The sequence below is a fragment of the Lynx canadensis genome, chromosome E2 (genome assembly GCF_007474595.2).
Source record: "Lynx canadensis isolate LIC74 chromosome E2, mLynCan4.pri.v2, whole genome shotgun sequence".
Lineage (NCBI taxonomy): Eukaryota > Metazoa > Chordata > Mammalia > Carnivora > Felidae > Lynx > Lynx canadensis.
This window is the reverse complement of record NC_044317.1, coordinates 48,363,032-48,383,906: the sequence shown is the minus strand read 5'-3', so window position 1 is coordinate 48,383,906 and position 20,875 is coordinate 48,363,032. Positions and strand designations below refer to the sequence as shown.

The following is a 20,875-nucleotide window of genomic DNA, read 5'->3' as shown; positions in this document are numbered from 1 at the left end:
AGAGTCAAAAACTCCTCCTCCCCACCTATGCAAACATAAAGGGACACCCCTAAGCCTCGGGCAGTTGCTAACTCTGGGCCTGCCTACTCTCCCATCTTGAGAGTGTATTGTCCTTAATAAACTGCTTTGTGCTTGCTACTTTGCTTCTGGCTGTCTTTATTTGAGCGGGGTCCTCCTCACATAAACCTTTTGTAGGGAGCCAAGAACTAGATATCCATTCTCATGTCACAGAATCTCCCACCAGTAACAGAATGAGAGGAAATAACTTGCATATCATATATCAGATAAGGGGTTAATGACCAGAATATACAAAGAACTCCTACAACTCGACAACAACAAAACCAAATTTAAACCTGATTTTAAAATGGGCAAAGCTCTTGGATAGACATGTCTCCAAAGAAGGTATACCGATGGCCAATAACCACATAAAAAGCAGCTCCACATCACCAGTTTTGAGGGAGATGCAAATCAAAACTACAATGAGGGGCTCCTGGGTGTCTCAGTAGGTTAAGTGTCTGACTCTTGGTTTTGACTCAGGTCATGACTTTGCAGTTCATGAATTCAAGCCCCACATCGGGCTCTGTGCTGACAGTGCGGAGCCTGCTTGGGATTCTCCCTCTCTCCCTCTTTCTCTGCCCCTCCCCTGCTCATCCATTCTCTCTCTCTCTCTCTCAAAATAAGTAAATAAACAAAAAAATTTAAAATACAATTAGGTACTCCCTCGCACCAATTAGAATGGCTATTTTCAAAAAAGCCCAGAAAGCAACAAATGCTGGAGTGGATGTGGAGAAATTGGAGCCTGGTGTGTTTTTGACAGGACAGTAAAATAGTGTAGCCATGGTGGTGATTTTCAGAAAAAAACTTTACATAAAAATACCATATGATCCAGTAATTCCACTTCTGGGTATATACACAAAAGAAGTGAAAGCAGGAACTGAAAGAAATATGTGTACACCCATGTTCAAAGAGTATTGTTCACAATAGCCAAAATATGGAAACAACCCAAATGCCATCAATGAATTAAGACAAACACAGTAGAATATCGTTTAGGCTTCTGACCATCCTGAGCAGCCTCTGTTCCCTGCCTGGCTGACTTTCCTGTAGTCACTGGCCTTTCCCCATGGATGGCACAAGGCAGGGAGTGGGGAGCTGCACAGGGACACTTGACAATAGAGTCCTTAGAGGCCTCGGGAAGGAGCTGACAAGACAGAACAGGCACATGGTAGGGACCCCATAAGTATCTGTTGGAACGGGGATAGAAGTGAAACTCCTTTTCCACCTTCTTAGCTAAAACCAACTTCATGTGTTAATTTCCTCTGTGTTGTCTTCGTGTCCCAATGTTGCCCCCTGGAGGCTATGCTGGGGGCTGCACCAGAGATGCTAACCAGGCTCCAAAGGATGTGTGGGCCCTGAGCCCTGGGCAGAGGTGGGCTCTGACCTCCAGGCTGAGGGGCTGGTCAGCCCAGGTCCTGGTCCCTGTGGGTCCCAGGCTTCCTGAGTCCATCCCAGTGCAGGGTAAACTCAGGGAGAGGACAGTTGTTGTCCAGAAGATTCCTGATCCAATGTCAGGAGAACCATCCATCCAAGGGGATATGTTGCCTCTGATGGTGGTCTCTGTTCCTAGAGTTCCAAAGGAAGGGCCAGTGAAGAGTCTCTTAGGGCTTTGGGGAGAATACACCTCAGAATTCCCTGTTTCCCCCATCACAGCACTGGGGCCTGTTGCATTCAAGTCACCTATGTCCCTGTCTTTGCTCTAGGCTCCCCATAGGACCCAGGAGCTAGAGCAGCTCCACCTGGAGACTCATCCAGGGAGTCCCGAGGGTCCCTCTGCTAGGGAAGGGGAGGCCTCTGTGGGAGCCTCAGCCCCTCTGAGATGGAAGCAAATTCAGATCCTAGGTTCTCCTGTCCCATCCTGCATGGCAAGTTCCTCTCACTTCTCAGGACTCCTTGGGGTGGTAAGATGTCTTCAGCAGACCATAGCCACGTATCCCCACAGATCAGAGACCCTAGGGAGGAGGAGTCACCTCCTGACTTCCTTGAGTTCCGAGAGGGGCTCTGACTTCCCCTGGTGGTAACTCCACCTGAGGTCAGGTCTCTGAGAGAAGATGAGGACACAGGCTGCCCAGGATCTCCAGGGATAGGTAAAGTGGCTCACAAGGTAGAGATGGAGTGGGGGATGTCTGTTTTCTGTGAGTGAATGGTGTCAGATGCTCACTGTTAGGAGGTCTCTGTCGTCACTCCTCAATCTATGAGGAGTGAAGGCTTGTCCCTGGGACAGCCTCGGGTACTTGTTGGCCTCCTCCCATGAAGATACCAGTGCCCCTGTGTCTACAGGGGACCGGTTCTGACCCCCAGGTGTCATGTGGGGGTGACATGCTTTATGGTGTGGTTTCTCTTATCCATTTCACACATGTCTATTGACGCATGTCATCTGGCACAGATGGGGTTGCCTGGATATCTGGCCTGGCCATCTCATCCTCTAGACACTATTGATGAAGTAAGGACAGGACTGCCCCATTTCTCACAAGGGACTTAGTCATGGATGGATTGCACCCTGGCTCTGCATGCTGCTCTCCCGGCTGGTACCTTGACAAACCTTGTCTTCTGTCTTCCCATTGCCCCAGCACAGCCTCCAAAGCACAGGGATCTGGGCCCTCTCAGAGGCCCCCAGCCAATCAAACCCTGCACCTCATGTAACCTTCTTTGTGTTAGAGAGAAGGGTCCCGTTATAGCATCAAGCAGCCTCATGGGAAAGCACTTCCGAGCCAAAGTGACCCCCATGTGCTGGGACTGGTGTGTCCCATCTGGCCACATCTTGGCGGGTCGTCATGGGATCAGGGCAGAACCAGTGTGAGCTGTGCTCTGGAGCTCCAAGGAACTGCCAGTGAGAGCTGAGTGCTGGGTTCTCGTCTTCTGGGAGGGATTCAATTTCCAGAACTTCGCGATATCCTTGGACCCAGCCAGAGACCAGGAGCTCAGGGCTCTGGTGGTGGTTGGGATTTAGCCACAAGGAGGTGCCCGGCTCTGCCCCCATACGTGCCAACCAGCGGCCCGAGCCTGTGCAGGGATAGTCCGGCCCATCTCCGCCTGCAGAGTGTGGAGGTGGACAGGTGAATGCTGAGGACACCAAAAGGAACTCACCCCTTAATGATGGAGCATCAGAGACTCTTGTGGTTCAGAGAGGGGCACAGGGTTAGAGGGCAGGGTGTCAGCCCACAGGTGCTGAGAATGAAACCCCAACACCAGCCAGTCCCCAACTAAGTCCATTTTGGGGGGTGTAAATTCATCCTTAAGGAGTGATGCCAAGCTGTATGATTCTGAGAGAAGCTCCTATGATATAATTTTCTTCTTAATATTTCTTCCAAATCCATAGTATGACTTTGCATTCATGGCTAAGATGCCTCTCAGGATGCTGAGAACATCAGAGGACGTGTCTAATGACATCACATGTCGATTTGCGGTCATGTATGTTTTTGCATCCCAATGTCTACAGAATTTCCCTCAGCCAACCTGGCAGTATAACCCAGTGGTGTCCTGATTTGTGGTTACACCCTTGGCAAAAACCAGTCTTCCAGCTGCTGAGCCACGGGCAGCCATAAGTTCATCCCCTCTAAATATGCCTCCTTCTGAACCTGAATGTGCCCTTTGTCCAAGCTGAGCCCTCCTGTCTCCTGTCCAGGGCCCTGTTTGCTCTTCCAGCAGCAGGAACCATCCACTAGAGGGCACTCACGCGCCTGCCTGAACTCCTGCTGACCATTTCCATCTCCTGACCAATGCAAGTGTTTACATTGCCACAACGCCCAACCCTCAAATACTCTTTAGATTTGTTCACAGTGTGGCTCAGTCCGTTAAGCATCCAACTCTTGGTTTCGGCTCAGGTCATGATCTCACGGTTCGTGGGTTCAAGCCCCGGTTTGGGCTTTGTGCTGACAGTGTGGAGCCTGCTTGGGATTCTCTCTCTGTCTCTGCCCCTTCCCCTCTCTAAATAAATAAATAAATAAATAAATAAATAAATAAATAAATAAATTTTAAAAGCCCACTAAGATTAACAAATTGTGTTGTTTTAAGCCACTAATTTTGTGGTAATTTGTTACAGCTACAGTAGGAACTTAATCCCCTAGGAAGACTGGTTAGAATCGGTCATGTCCATGTAGGAAATGACGATGTGGACTCACGGTCAGTGTGGACAAGAAGGTGGTAGAGAAATAGGAGGAACATTGGGGCAGGTTGGGGGGCCTATGGAGGCTTTGCTAACAGGTTCCACAAAGCACAGGGAGGAGCAGAAGAATTCAATAGTGACTCTCATGATTCTTGCTTCAGCAGCCAGGTGTAGGGAAAGACCTTTAATAGAAGAAGGAGATGTGTGCAGGCTGAGCCTGTGTGAAGACCAGAAGTGAACGTTTGAATTACATGTGCAGTTAAGGTGGCCAAGAGGGGCCGGGGAGCACTGGTTCAGCTGGATCCCAGCTTCTGTGAGAGGCCAGAGGGGAGTGGGAGGAGAGGATCAGTCCGTCCAGCAGGACACGATCCGCACGGTGTTCTCCTGGGCTGGGAGGTCTCCAGACTAGGTGGGGATGGAGTTGAGTGGGCAGTGGGACAGCTGACAGAGCACACGGACTGGAGCGAGGTCCCACCTGCAACAGCCCCTTCCTGAGCCACAGCCTGGGACGCTGTTTCCTGGCCGCCCTGCTGGTGGCCAGCACGGTGCTATCCATTGAAGCTAAGGCGTCAGAGTCACCGGTCAGGTCACTATTAACCACTTGCATCCTTCCCTCGTCTTTGTTTCCTGTGTTCAACTGATATTTCTTGCATGTCTCTACTTTATGGGTCTGAGTAGAATAAAATAATCCAAACTACATTTTCTCCTGATTATCTTTTGTTTCCAATTCCTCATGCTTGAATATACTAAAAAACAAACAAAAACACAAATAAAAATCCACCATCAGCAGGGTACTGGCAGAAGCAAACACACCATTACTCAAAAGCCTAATCCTCCCTTCTCCCCTCAGACACCAGGTGTCCTCACACGACCACGAATAAGAACATAGATGTTGACATATGTCCGGGGTGATCTGTGAGAGCCTGGGAGTGTGCACCTGCCAGCACGCAGGTTCTGTCTCACGGCGTCCATGGTAGCTCATCCTCAGAGACCCGTGACCAACCATGTTCTAGGAACCTTCAGGGTCCCCATGGGGGTCCTGTGCTGACAGAAAGGGAAAGGGAACAGGCCAATGCTGGGGCATAAGGAACATCCTCGGGTATCTCTGGTGACCAGCAAACCAGAAAACTCATTGGGTCCAGATCCAACACATGGACCTACAGGTAACCACCTGAGTCTCTGAGTCCAAGTGTAAGACGTTCTATCAGATAATATGGAATTCACTCTGGGTTTCTGGGGACTGTACTGGCTTGGGTCACACGGAAGTATCATCTGGAGAAAAGAGTCACATTGGAAGTGAACTGTCAGCTGCTTTCTTTCTGACGATGACACTCAGCTTGTCTCACCTGAAACAAAGTTTATTTTTTTTTTAATTTTTTTTAATGTTTATTTATTTTTGAGACAGAGAGAGACAGAGCATGAACGGGGGAGGGGCAGAGAGAGAGGGAGACACAGAATCGGACGCAGGCTCCAGGCTCTGAGCCATCAGCCCAGAGCCGACGCGGGGCTCGAACTCACGGACCGCGAGATCGATCGTGACCCAAGCTGAAGTCGGACGCCCAACCGACTGAGCCGCCCAGGCGCCCCCAAAGTTTAAAGGTTTGGATTTTCCTGTCAACTAATTCATTTCAACACTGAAAGAATGTATGAATTGTCCTATTTCTCCAACACTGAAGATTATGAGGAATATCCACTGTACTTCTTCAGCCAGAACTCTTATTTTTTATGTAAATTATCATTATTTTTACACTTTTCTTACAGTCTTGCTTTCCTTGAAAGTATCCCCACTGACGGGTTTCCTGAGTCCAGCCATCAGAACTCCAGTACAAACCTCACAGGCCACATGCTAGAAAGTGGTGGAAAGGCATCCATCTCCAGCACCGCATATCCCCAAACACACTTGAAAAGTGCATCCACAATGCAAGGTTCTCACTGCTCCTTATCAAGATTTTGACTTGCTCAACACACAGAGGGCAATGGCACCATTTTATGATATTGGGAACTGGGGTAGGTAGTATTTCAGGGAAAACATGAGGGAAAGAGAAACACTCAGGAGCTTCATTTTGGACGTAAAATACTGAAATACCCATCAGACAGCTAAGCTCTCCTGGACACTTGCTCTAAGGGGTCCTTCCTTGCCCTGCCCATAAAGGTGGGCTCATTTTCTCTCAGTCTCCCCCATTTGTTATTTCTCTAGTCTTTTGTTTCATTCTGAACACCATCTCGTCACTTGTCTTACTGTTTTCCAAAGTCTTGAAACTTTACAAGCCCCTTATCAATTCCCTTGTAACCCCACAGCCCCTGTTATGTACTTTCATGTAGCCCTCGTCAACCATACTGTAATCACGTGTTTCCATGTGTTAATGAAAACCTATTCTGATAGTCATTACTCATGTTGAGGCACACTTTATTGAGGCCGATTGCTACAATGGCTTTGCAGTAGGAGGGACAGATTGGACTCAACTCCAAATCAACAAGACTAAATGGGACTTATAGCCAAGGAGCAAGGTGGGGCAGTCAGTGGTGGAAATTTACCAAGAAGGTAGAGTAATTCTTGCCAAGAAGACCTAACAGGGTTCTTACTGAAGATAGCGGGAGTGATCATGTACTACCTAGCAGATGCTGCTGGGGTGAGAATTTGGTCAGAAAAGGAGGGTGCTCAGATATCACGGGGGGAGGATTATGGCTCAATGGCCTTCACAGGTTTCTTGCTCAAACTGGACCTGAAGCCCAAGTCAGACCTCCTTAAGCAAATGGCTGAGACAGCCTGACTAAAGTCTGGTCCAGGAGAGAATCTTTGCTGCGAGTTTCCCTCCACCTTGTACAGTTCCCACGAAACCATGGTGTTCGGATAGAAAGACAGAAACAGACACAGAGAGAAAGGGATCAATTGGTACGTTGGTAAAAATCTTTAAGGACTTCTCAGGAAGATACAAGAGAGATTGTAAAATTTATCAGAGACTACCACAAAAACTATGCCAATGTATTTTCACATATGGATTAAATGAACAATTATCAAAATAAATGTCAATCACCAAAACTTACCTCAAAACAAAAGTCTTAATATGAATAGAGCAATAACCATTAAAAAATTAAAACGTGAGCCGCTGATTTCCCTCGGTCAAAAAAACAGTACCAGGCCCTGATGGTCTTTATGGGTGAGAGTTAACAAATCTTCAAGTTAAAGATAACCTTCAACAGACTCCTCCAAGAATAAAAAGTTTTACAAGAAGAATACTTCCTAGTCCAGTACGTGAGGCTACTTGAATAGCTTCATACCAAAACCAGATAAGAAAACCATGGGCCAATTTCACCTACAAATACGCAGACAACGGGTGCCTGTGTGTCTCTGTCACTTTAGGGTCCAGCTCTTGCTTTCGGCTCAGGTCATGATCTCACAGTCCATGAGTTGGAGCCTTGCATCGGGTACTCTCTAGTCTTTTCTGTGCTGATAGCACAGAGCCTGCTTGGGATTCTTTCTCTCCCTTTCTCTCTGTCCCTCTGCTGCTTGCTCTCTATCTATCTCAAAAATAAAATAAACTTTATAAAAACTCACATAAAAAAATCAAAGTAAATGTTAGTAAACCAAATGCAGAGTTAACAATAACAGGAAACAGGGGCGCCTGGGTGGCGCAGTCGGTTAAGCGTCCAACTTCAGCCAGGTCACGATCTCGCGGTCCGTGAGTTCGAGCCCCGCGTCGGGCTCTGGGCTGATGGCTCAGAGCCTGGAGCCTGTTTCCGATTCTGTGTCTCCCTCTGTCTCTGCCCCTCGCCCGTTCATGCTCTGTCTCTCTCTGTCCCAAAAATAAATAAACGTTGAAAAAAAATTAAAAAAAAAAAAACAATAACAGGAAACAAATAGACAAAAAATTATCATGACCAAGTAGGATTTATTTTTTTTAGTTTCTTTCTTTATTTTGAAAGAGAGAGAGAGGGACTGACAGAGATAGAGGAGGAAGGAGGGAGCTAGAGAGATTCTGAAGCAGGCTCCACACTGTCAGCAGAGAGCCCAATGCAGGACTTGAACTCATCAACCATGAGATCATGACCTGAGACAAAGTAGGATGCTTAACTGACTTAGGCACTCAGGCACCCCTTTTTCTTGTTTTCATATTGATTATTGGATATACCCAAAATAATTGCTTATATCATCTGTGCAGGGAATGAAAGCAACAATTATTTTTTAAAAAAAACTCCAGGGGCACCTGGGTGGCTCAGTCGGCTGAGCGTCTGACTTCGGCTGAGGTCATGATCTCACGGTTCGTGAGTTTGAGCCCCGTGTCGGGCTCTGTGCTGTCAGCTCAGAGCCTGGAGCCTGCTTCGAGTTCTGTGTCTCCCTCTTTTCTCTCTGCCCCTCCCTGCCCTTGCTCACACTCTGCTTCCTCTCTCTCTCAAAAATAAATAAACATTTTAAAAGTTTTTTTAAACTCCACCCCCCCCCCCCCACAGAACTCCCTATGAGTCTTTACCCAGCTCAAGGAAGAAGAGAAGCAGCACCTCACACACCATGGATGCTGTCACCAGTCCCCCTGCCAGCCCAACCCACCCCCCGCCATATTCTGCAAAATATTCCCCTACCCTTACACGTCTTCTTTTTCAACAACATGCTGTAACCTTAAAAGCCATACATTTCATATTGAGCGTTGTTGACCTTCACAAAAATGAAATTACACTGAATTTCATGCCACTTGCTTTGTTCAGGAAAAATTCCCAGGATTCACTCCCACAGGTGTGCCTGGATGGCGATGGTCTCCGCATCTCCCATCGTAAGAACTTATCACATTTTCTGGGGCGCCTGGGTGGTGCAGTCGGTTAAGCGTCCGACTTCAGCCAGGTCACGATCTCGCGGTCCGGGAGTTCGAGCCCCGCGTCAGGCTCTGGGCTGATGGCTCGGAGCCTGGAGCCTGTTTCCGATTCTGTGTCTCCCTCTCTCTCTGCCCCTCCCCCGTTCATGCTCTGTCTCTCTCTGTCCCAAAAATAAATAAAAATCGTTGAAAAAAAATTTTAAAAATAAAAAAAGAACTTATCACATTTTCTTTCACTGAAAGAAATGTGGTAACTGGTGAACATTTGGGATGTTTTGCTTTTGCTCATATGTTATACAAACACTGCCACTATGAATGTTCCTCCCCGTTCACGTCTGCTATGACACCACCCAACTTCTCTGGGTGACATCTACAAGCTTTTCTATTGGTTTGTTTTTCTTTATTGCAAGGATCTTTATATATTGTGGATGGCATGCTTTGCCAACTATGTGTGCTGCACATCTCTTTCGTATAGTATCCTTTCTAAAGAGACATTAAGTGTAAGGGGCGCCTGGGTGGCGCAGTCGGTTAAGCGTCCGACTTCAGCCAGGTCACGATCTCGCGGTCCGTGAGTTCGAGCCCCGCGTCGGGCTCTGGGCTGATGGCTCGGAGCCTGGAGCCTGTTTCCGATTCTGTGTCTCCCTCTCTCTCTGCCCCTCCCCCGTTCATGCTCTGTCTCTCTCTGTCCCAAAAATAAATAAAAAAAAAAACGTTGAAAAAAAAAAAAAAAAAGAGACATTAAGTGTAATATAGAACTCATATTTTTACCATTACATTGGTGTTCCTCTACCTAATTTAGAATAATTTCCCAAGGCTGTGTGTGTGTGTGTGTGTGTGTGATCAATTTTTCAGACTCATTTATAAAAACTGCCTTCTTTCCTCCACTTTATCTGTCAGGCCACCTCCCTTATGAAGTGTCAATGTGTGAGTAGGATGGTGGCCGATGCCACATTCAGGTCCCCAGTGGAGCCACAGCACCAGTTTTCTATAGTGTGGCTCAGTGATCCATCTTGATATCTATCTAGTAGGGCCGTTGCCACCTTGTTACACTTCTTCGGGGCCCTTTGTTAAGCTCTTTAATTTTAGAATTCCCTTGTCCAGTGGAAAGAAAACAATGACAGTTTTTATTGGGAAGTTCGTAATTGTCCAGATAATTTGGGGAGAACAGCTCTTCCACCAAGCGCAGTCTTCCCGATCCTGACACTCCTGGTATCTCTTTCCTTTCTGTTGGTGATTTGTCCTCTGTTAGTTATTGCCACTTAACAGCAAACTTTCATGTTCAGTCAAGTTTTAGGTGGTAAATAAATAAAGGCCTTGCTTACAAAGCTCTTTGTTTATTCTCCGGTTGCTGCTATAAATATTATTTAAATGACACTTGCTCTTATAAAGCAATGTCATTCAGCCTCACATATGAATCTCCTATCAGGCATTCTTGGGAAACTACTGTACTGATTCTGAGAACTTCTCAGATGTGAATTATGACATCGTTTCTGCACTTTTCCTTCTCAGACCTTTTCTTTTATGTGTCTGGCTCGGCGCGCTCAAGGACCCCACACGCACCCTTACAAGTCAGTGTTGGCAGCCCACCCGAGCCTGGCCGCCTGACCTTAAAATTACGTTTGCTCTACCATTTTGTACACACGCTTTATCAGTTTCAGAAAGTTTCATTTTATTTCTGTTGATGGGTTTCTGTCATCAAATGTAGCTGAATCTTACATAGAGTTTTTTTTTAACGTTATCTTTCAAAAAGTCACGTAATTTTCCTTCTTTCAACCATTAAAGCTGTGAATTACACTGATCTTCTCCTGTTAACCTAACTGCATTCCTGGACTAAACCTCACATTCACGCACGTGATCTTTTCCCTTCACTGCTGGACTGTGGTTCCTATTTCTGTAGGAGGTTTGTGTATGCTGCTCCTGGCCTGTAATTTTTCCTTTCCGTATTTTTTCTGGTTTGAGGGTCAAGGTTATTCTAGTCTCACGGTAAGAGCTGGGAATGTGTTCGCTCTTTCTCTCAAGAGTATGCGTAAGGTTAGAATAAGGTCATGAATGTGTAAAATCTCCCCATTGAAATGATGGAAATTTCAAAATGGTAACTCAAGTGGTGCCTGAGGGGCTCAGTCAGTTGAGCGTCTGACTCTTGGTCTCAGCTCAGGTCATGATCTGGCACTTTGTGAGTTGTAGCCCAGTACCGGCTCTGACGCTGACGGTGAGGAGCCTGCTTGGGATTCGGCCTCTCCTTTTCTCGGCCCCTGCCCTGCTTGGGCATGCGCTCTCTCTTTCTCTCTCAAAACAAATAAATAAACATAAGGAAATAGTAACTCAAGTTCGTATTAGGTTGGTTATTAGGACTCCTATCATGCTTTTCTTCTGGTTATTTTTTATTCTTTGCTCCTTTTTTCTGCTTTTAAGCATCTTAACATTTAAAATTTCCCCACAAGCTCCCCTGGGTTGCATCCTGTGTGTTCTCTGTAAAGTATTTTTCTGTCAGTTATACATATTGTGACACTGCCATTGTAGTTTCTCATTAGGCAGGAGTTTTACAAACACATGGTTTCCATTCAGGGAGTTGTTTTCAGCTTGTACTTTTCATTCTGTTCTCTGACTACCGACCACAGGGTTTATAGAGCCTTCCATGTCTGTGCATTGATGAAAATTTGCAGTCTTGGCCCAGTATGTGGCAAATATTCATACAGTTGCCATCTGTGCTTGAAAAAAAATTTTACCACATTTTGTATATACATACACCAAGCTTCTTACATTGCTCCAATATTCTCTATCCTTCCTGCTAGATGAGCTTCCCATCGAGCTTGCCCTCTCATTTCTGAGAGGCATATGCTCGTGTCTTCTACCAAAAGAGTGGATTCCAGGTGGCTCTTTAAAGACAGGGAAGAGGGGCGCCTGGGTAGCTGAGTCGCTTGAGCGTCCAACTTTGGCTCAGGTCATGATCTCACAGCTTGTCAGCCTGAGCCCCGCGTCGGGCACTGTGCTGACAACTCAGAGCCTGGAGCCTGCTTTGGATTCTATGTCTCCCTCTCTCTCTGCCCCTAACAACGCCCATTCTGTCTCCATCTCTCTCAAAAATAAATAAACATTAAAAAAAAATTAAAGACAGGGAAGAAAGAAAGAAAAAAAGAAAGAAAAAAAAGACAAGAATTGACCTCATACATGTCTCCCAAAAAGCCTGCAAAAATTGTATTGGGAATGAAACCCATCAAGAGTTACCAAATTACTTTTTCCTACAACAGCATGTGAATACAGGTCTGCTTTCTTCCTCCGCTGAGACCCTGCCCAGCAGATGAAATGAAGGAGATTCCTAGAACAACAATGAGGTACGTAAAAAAAAGGACTTCAGAGGCTTTTCAAAGCCTGCTGCAAAAAATACTTAGCTTATGACCCATTTCTGTAAAATAAGAACATGAAACTATGTTACGGACTATTGATGAATACAAACATATATAAAAAGGATGGGTGAAATCGCTGTAAAAAGTCTCCTACATAGGATGAGACCCTCACCCACCAGCAAGTCGTTACCTCTGGCAAAGGAGGACAGCAAGGGAGAAGGCGCTGGTGTCCGATATGATGCAGCTTGTTGCCTTTTGTTTGGCAAAGGAGACCGGAGGCCAAATTCTAAAACGTTCACATCTGTTAAATCTTGGAGGAAACCGAACGGCTCACTGCACTATTTCGTCTACGTTTACTAGCTGGCATTCCACTGGAGACTTCAGCTTTCTTTGTCACCGTTTCTTTGTTGAAATCTAGAAAGCCTTGTTGATTTAAACACCTGACAATCTGGGGCGCCTGGGCGGCTCTGTAGGTGAGTGTCCGACTTGAGCTGAGGTCAGGATCTCACTGTTTGTGAGTTTCAGCTCCACATTGCACTCTCTGCTATCAGCCCAGAGCCCACCCCACATCCTCTGCCGGCCCTCCCTGGCTCACTCTCTCTCGCTCTCTCTCTGTCTCTCTCTCTCTCTCAAAAGTAAATAAACATTGAAAAAAATATCTCGCAACAGAACCCAACAATCTGGGTTTCTGTTTTAGAGATCGACGGAAGGCTAAATCTAATGTTTACATGAGGCTGAAATGTTTTCATCTGTGTCAACGTGGCCCTCCCAGTTGAAGATCAGAAAAACAGCCACGCATCCACCACGTTCGGTGATCAACACTTACCTACAACCCTGATCGACAGTTACCTATGCCTTCTCCTTGCTTTGAAACTAAAAAAAGTGTTCTCCTCTGGTTGATTGCCCTCACAACCTTGAAGTGTCTAGATGGGACTCTCTATGTTGAACGAGTTCTAGACAGCTCCAGAGCAGAGAGACAGGGCTTCCTCCTCTCCAGACCTCAGAACACGAAAGCACAAACAACACTCCAAACCCCATCCATGATCAATCTGCATCACTGTGATGGAATCCATTGCTGTTCTGCTCCACCTTGGGTGAGCAGTGTCATGAACCTTGACCACGACAGAACCTTGCCTTCTAGGGGGGGTTACAGGGACCACAAAGGACATGTTTTTCAAACCTCCCACTAAGAGCAGACCGGCCAACCGGTTGAATTTTGTCCTCTTCACACAAAAAACCCCAAATCCTGCCTTTCCATCAGTGTAACCGTGGTCACAAAAACCCCCTTGTAAAAAAATCCCTTGAATTTTGTCCTCTTCACACAAAGAACCCCAAATCCTGCCTTTCCATCAGTGTAACCATGGTCACCAAAACCCCCTTGTAAAAAAATCCCCTTGTTTTTTTGTTTTTTGCCTCTGCCAAATGGCTGCTGGCACACGTGGGACAAGCTCATTGGCTCCTGCCTGTGTGTTAGGGGCGGGGCGTCAGAGAGTGACTGGTTCCAGAAAGTATAAAAGGCTGGCTCTCTAAGCTCTCTTCGGTCTTTTGGCCCAAAGCGAACTAGTGCAAACCTCCTATGCCCGCTACCAACTCAAACATGTTCAATATCAAACCTTGGGTCTTGGAATTCACACTGGAAATGATATCTAACATTGTTATGCATAAGATAACAATGTCTATACCAAACTTGTACATGACGCGTGTTGAGGACCAACAAAAATTCACGGACTGGTTAAAAAAGATGTGCCACTTTCTGTTGAAGAAGACCGTTGTTTACACCCTGAGCAGTCTTGCCTCTATTGTACACAATCTGATGGTCAAAAAGTTCTTTACAAATATACGACATTATTTTCGAGACGACAAGATGTTTCCTAAACCCACAGAAGTGGTTGTGCTTTAGCTGCTGTAATACGTGTGCATTCCAGGCTCTCTGGGGAAATACTTGTCATCTAGAAGAGAGCAAACTACTTTACCAGCTTATCTACACTGAGTGGACCATATATGTATTCTCAGCTCTCTCCGTGAGTCATCACTTGTGTTTCAAATGAGAAATTCTAAAAGGAATTACAAAACTACGATTATAAAATTATACCAGACTCACAAATAAGACCGCTCACAACTGTTCACTGAAACATTGAAATTGAATCACTAATGTTAAGAATCTTTAACAAGGAGCTCAGAGACCGCTGTAAAGATGGTCCTGTATATGTCCCCACCTAGATGCAACGTGACATCGTAGCCTATGCCAACCACAAATGGGACATTCTGCGGCACTTCTCGGAAGAAAGCTAGCTTGCTTCCTTCTGCTGAAGGAGGCATAATTCTTTCCAAAACACTTAAACAAGCTTCGGGTTTTCCCTTGATCAACTCTTTCTCCTCCCAGCTCTGAGCTGTTTCTGGTCGTGGAGAATCTGTGTCTCCTAGCTGCCAATCTCTCGAACTTCAGATGAACTTTTCTTTTGCTTTGCAGCCTCGGTTCTTTCTGATTTGGCACATTGGACAAATAAACTTCTTATCAACACATGGGGTGTCTGAAGCCTTCGTGCGCCGCTTCTAGCCTCACTTCTTTCTCTTGTGTGGCTCAGGGTCTGTGGCCAGGACCCAAAAAGGAGGTAGGAAAAATCTCAGTGATACCAAGGAGAGCTCGTGGTTGTGGGGGTAGGGTGGAAAAGGGAAGGTGTGAAGCCTGGGTGAGAATTGCTGAATGGAGATGGGGTGGGGGTGGTTTCCAAAGCTGAAACTCTGTGGTGAGTGTCCCAAGAGGTCTTTGGGGATGTCTCATCTCTCCAGCAGAAGGTCAAGGTGAGAGGAGTTCAAACAAGGTGCTGATTGAAGGCACCTTGACCAGCCTCCGGGCATTTGCCCAAATTTGGCCAGAGGAGAGCCAGGTGCCTTGAAGTCTGAGCTAGGGGGAGGTTTAGGGCCCCCAGAACTCATGTTCCAGGGGACTCATTCTCAGGTGGGGTGGTGGTGGTGGTGGAGAAACTCTGAAGGTTCCCACACAGCCCCCCTCGGGTCAGGAGAGACCCTGTGGAGGAGGAAAGGCAAGGAACAACCCTTTCTGGGGAAACCCGGGGGTCCTGGGGCTGACCTGGGGATGTGGAGCCTGCACTGCACTGGGGCTTCAGGCTCCTCGTTGCAAGGAGAGCTTGGAAATAGCAGCGTCCAGCTCGCCCCTCTCGATCCCAGGTCCCTCAACAAATAAGCAGACAGGGGACTGGGCCATCCTCGGCATCTATCTGCTCCCTTGGAGACCCCACCCAGTCGTCTTCACACATGCTCTGCACCCTGTCAGGCAGCTGTGAGAGCTGCTGCCCCTGCTCCTGATGGTCAAAAGAGCCTTCCCCCACCCCCGCCCCCAAAAACGGAGTGGGAGTTTCCTCCAAATTAACAGACTTACCGTACAATGTTGCAGTCTCCCTTCTGATTTTATACCCATAAGAATTGAAAGCAAGTTTGGAAGAGACACTTGCACATCCCCGTTCATTGCTGTGCAATTCCCAGGACTCAGGAGGTAGAAGCAGCCCAAGGTGCAGAGACAGAGGCGTGGGTGAAGAAAGGGGCTTGTGTCCACACTGCAGTGTTGTCCAGTCTTTGACAAGAAGGTCATTCTGGACTCGCTGCTAAGTGATCTAAGCACGTCACAGAAAGAAAACTAGCCTAAGATTCCACTTATGTGAGGAATGTAAACTAGTGAAATGTGTCAAATCAGAGAGAACTGTGCTTCCAGTCAGGGTGGGGAGGAGGGAACACGGAGCTGTGGGTGTAGATTTTCAGTCACAAAATGAACTCGTGCTAGAGACGTGCTGTGCAACACTGAGAATCTATATACCGCCACTGACCTATCCACCGGTTAAGGATTGATGGTAGTAAAGTCAATGTTGTGTGTTTTTTACTATCAGTTGGTATTGATTTCTTTCTTATTTTTACACTTGGTCATAAGAACATGTATTTCTGTCATGAAGAAATTACCTTTTCAAAATGGCTAGAAATTTCAGAAGACGAAGGTGAAAAAGGAACGAAGTAACTCCCAGTGTCCTTCCATTTCAAAAATCGTCTGACATCTGAGCCAGAGGACTCTGCATCTATCAGTGACTTCCTCTTCATGTGTCTCAGAACGAGTTCAACATGCTTTACACGATCCGTTACACGTAAGACCGTTTCCAATAGCTTCTACCGTAAATCAAGAAATCCATTTATTCAAGTTTACTTACGGAGTATTAATCCCACAGAAAATTTTAACAGCCTCTTTTTCAAAAACAAAATCCTTGATGCTACGTGGCATTCTGATACATAATGATGTGGTTTCAAAGACTGAAAAGCCTTAGGAGCGTATATTTGAAATTCAAGCACTTAGACATTAAAAATTATAATACACAGAATTCTCTGTATCAAATATTCCAGAAAAATAAATCAGAATATAAACAGTATATAATCTCCTCTGGATTCCTCTTCCCCTTGAGTGACATAATATAACATAGGAATTTGTTTCAAAATACTTGTATGTACTTAATATCCCGTCAAAAACATGTCATTTAAAAAACCTGAAAAATGAGACCAGGAGAACTATGGGCAGAATGCACAAGAACAAAACCTCATGAGTTTCTAATTTCTAATGACTTCTATTCCTAGTGATTTCTAAAAGCTGTCTTCCTAATTTCCAAGGCAAATTTACACAACAGAGAAAAATAAGCACTCGGCTATCCAAGCTTTACAGCCTTTTTTTCACAGAGTGTGGCTCTTCTGCCAAAATTCAGCCATCAATATACAACCTCATTTCCTTTCTAAAGTGAGTGAGAACATATTCTACCTTAAATGGGACATCGAAGCAAATTTCCAAGAATGAAAATAGCACTCGAAAGTCTTAATTTCACGATTCAAATATCAACAAAAGCAACAATTCCCCAAATCATGAAAGAAGGATGAAGTAACTGCATAGGAAAAAGTGCACATTTAAGTCTTCTTAAATATTACATAACAAAAACAGGTGTATTTATAACTTCAGTCTTCGGATGGCATACTTCACGAAATCATTATTCATTGAAAATAGACAAATGTTTACAAAGAACATTTAACTTAAATTTCATGGTTGCTTATTAAATGGTTGACCTGTACAGGGACATAAGAGTCCTGTCAAGATAGGTAATAAACTATAAATATAAACTATACCACAATGTTAAAAACTTCATAGTGCTCTATGGGAAAATCAATAAAGATAACATAATCTTTCTGGGGAAAAGTATTTAGCTTTACAAATAAATTCAAAATGTACATTTTACATATGAATTGCAGAATACATGTAAACCTTGTATTGCCACATAATCTTTGATTTTGTGGAAAACCATAAAAATGATGTACGTTTTCAATATATGGACATCAAAACTACACGGTTCATTTTTTTCTTTTTCTTTTTTTTTTTTCGTTTTTACTTTTTCCTTTTCTGGCAACTTTGGATGCACTTTTCCGTCTTGGTTCCCAAAGGGGATTTTCCACAAATCCCAAAGCTGCACCTCTGTCCAGCTTGCCGGCCATTTTCTTGTCTCTTATTTCCCTGACTCTGTTCACGGATACCCTGATTCTTTCCAATTCCTGCTTTACTGGATGTTCGTAGAGTAAAAACTCCCTGAGTTGCCAAATCAACCCCAAACGCTGAATTGCATGTGTAAGCAGAAGCGAAATCCACTTTTGCTTGTTGAAGGGGGCCCACCCTCTGCAACAACTCGTTTCTGGAAACAGACATCATGGTCTTCAGCATCTCATCCACACACCAATGGAATTCTCAAATGTGGATAAATACTCATGAATTTCCACTGGCTAGTCTTCCTCAATTTCTCCCCTGCCATTGTGACCACCTTGTTGGCCTTCTACTGCTGTCTCCAGGAGATGAAGTGTGATAGATTTCTTTAAGGGAGAAACTGGGGTGAAGAAGCCTGGGGCCCTTGAGAACTTCCTGCCTTCAAAGAAAAAGCTCGGGGTGTGACAAGTACACAGGGTCGGTGGTGAGCTTTGTTTCCTGTTCCCCGTCAGCCTGTTTCCGCCCCAGATGGTTGCTCGAGGGGTCTCTGAGCCCCTCAAGAGTCCACAGTGGGGAGGATGCTCAAAGCTCCAATGACTCTCCAGAGTTGAGGGGCGAAGGTGGGAGGGGAAGGGCCGGGCAGGGAAGGAAAGAGGGGTAGAGGAGGTAGCAGTGTGGAAGGGGGGGCAGATCAACACATTCAAGAGAGCTGAAGAGCCTAAGATGTGCCTTCAACATAAAAAAGGAAGGAGGGGAGAAGATGGCAACGGCCTGGAGCACGAGACTCTTGATCTGCAGTCATGAGGGCAAGCCCGACATAGAGCTTACTTTAAAAAAATTAGCATGAGACTTTAAAAAATTATCCATAGGGGCGCCTGGGTGGCGCAGTTGGTTAAGCGTCCGACTTCAGCCAGGTCACGATCTCGCGGTCCGTGAGTTCGAGCCCCGCGTCGGGCTCTGGGCTGATGGCTCAGAGCCTGGAGCCTGTTTCTGATTCTGTGTCTCCCTCTCTCTCTGCCCCTCCCCCCGTTCATGCTCTGTCTCTCTCTGTCTCAAAAATAAATAAACGTTAAAAAAAATTAAAAAAAAATTATCCATAAAACAAGGAAAACTGATGAGGAGGCAGACACTTTAGAGGAGCAAGTTGGGGAGCTCCTAAGTCAGGTTGTCTCTGTGTCTGTTGAAGTTCACCTTATGTTTAAGGAAACCTTTGCCTTTGGGGTGGCTGGGTGGCCCAATCAGTTGAGCATCTGACTGCAGATCTCGTCGTGATCTCACGGTCTGGTCCGTGGGTTTGAGCCCCTCCTCGGGCACGCTGCTGTCAGCGCAGTGCAGAGCCTGCTTCGCTTCTTCTGTCCCCCTCTCTCTGCCTCTCCCCTACTCCCACTCTCTCTCTCACTCAAAAATAAATAAACATTTAAAAAATAAAGACTACCTATACCTCAGTATTAAGAAGATAAGCGAAAGAAAAATAGGAAGAAAGAGAGAAAGGGAAGGAGAGAGAAAAATAAAACCTCTGGCTTTTCTGAAGATATTCAGCCGCACTGGTGCCCTAAAGGTGAAGCATGTAGCCGGCAGCAGCACAGCAGAGAGGAGGAGAGTCTCTTGTCTCTCGTCCAGAGATGGTTAAAACGAAGAGATCATGTTTCAAAATTCTAAAAATGTCTCTTGATGCCTTTCTCCCACTCATAAGCTCCAGCATAGGGCATAGTGGAAATCCCCTCAGAGCACGTGGGAGCTTGAAAGTCGCAGGAAATGGTTCCAGAGCAACTGTTTCTTGGGAAATCACCCATCCTTACCCCAGAGAGCCAGATGGGGCTCTTTAGACTGCCATCATTCTGGAGTCAAGGGTACCTTTGGGAATCACATTAAAAGACTGGATTTCTTCCCACAGTTTTTGGTGTTCATGCAGCCCTGAGCCGAGGGACCCACGATGGGCTCGGCAGCCCTGGGCTCCTTGAACTGACCTTCCCTTTATCGAGGAGTCTTTGCCTCTGGGGTCCACGGCGCCCCGGCATTCCTGCAGCTGGTGGCCTGAGACACCTTCCTGTTGGGGGCTGCCCTCCCAGGACACGTGGGCAGGGATGCAGGGATGTGATGAATCTGAAGTCCCAGAGGAAGGAGCCTGACTCAGGACAGACCACGGAGGGGACAGGGTGTGAGGGGAACCACCACCCAGTGGGAACATCTCTCCTGAGGCTCCCCTGGGGATGGGCAGCCGGCATTGTTCTGGCTCTTTGGCCTCATCGTTCAAAAGGAGACATTTAACCATCAGAGCAGAGATATCATTTTGATGTGGATGACCTACCACCCCAGGGACATCTGAACTTGTCACGCAGCCCCACTGCAGCTCGAACAAGGCAATTATTATTATTCTAGCCCTGATATTCACACTATGAGCACAACCAGTTCTGGCTCCCTCCCGTCGGATGTTCTTTCCTGTAGTGGTGACCACTACAGGTCACCTTTGATAAGCCCTTTGTGCTGTGTGTTCTGTCTCAGAGTGTTCCCAGGAAAGCCCTGGCTTCTCTGTCAGGCACTACGCAGGGGAGATCTCTCTGGAACAGCACCAGCTCCCCTGGACGGAACCCCAATCATCTCTGCCCAACATGCTCGGAGGCTACTTAGTGATTTTTCACTTCCCTTTGAAAAAATGGGGAACTCAGTTGCTTTCTTCCCCATCACCAGGACACACAAACCCTTTCCCTTCCCTGTCTGGGCAATATTTTCCTAATGCCTATCTCTAGTGTAGATGTTTCTCTATCTCTTTAATGCTATTCCTATTTGACCAGAATAATTATGATCACCCAGGCCCCCACCTTGGACTGTGGAGTCAAGAATGCGTATCTGAAGTACATTAGGGCTGGAGAACATTCTTGCAGTGACCTGGGCGGAGAGGGTGAAGGGGTGGAGACGCTTAGAGACCTATGAGGACACAGAGTACCAAACACTAAACTCCTCCTCCCATCTTTCCAGATTACTCTGTGGTGCTGCCGCCCTCTGGTGCCTACAGTACGTAGTGCGGCCCTCGGTTGCCTCATTCCTGTCTGTC

At 46.2% G+C, this 20,875-nt stretch overlaps 1 pseudogene; it reads right to left on the bottom strand.

The window, feature by feature from the left end:
• Positions 1–4,323: 4,323 nt before the first annotated feature.
• On the bottom strand, positions 4,324–18,554 carry LOC115502477 (annotated as a pseudogene).
• Between the last annotated feature and the right edge of the window lie 2,321 nt (positions 18,555–20,875).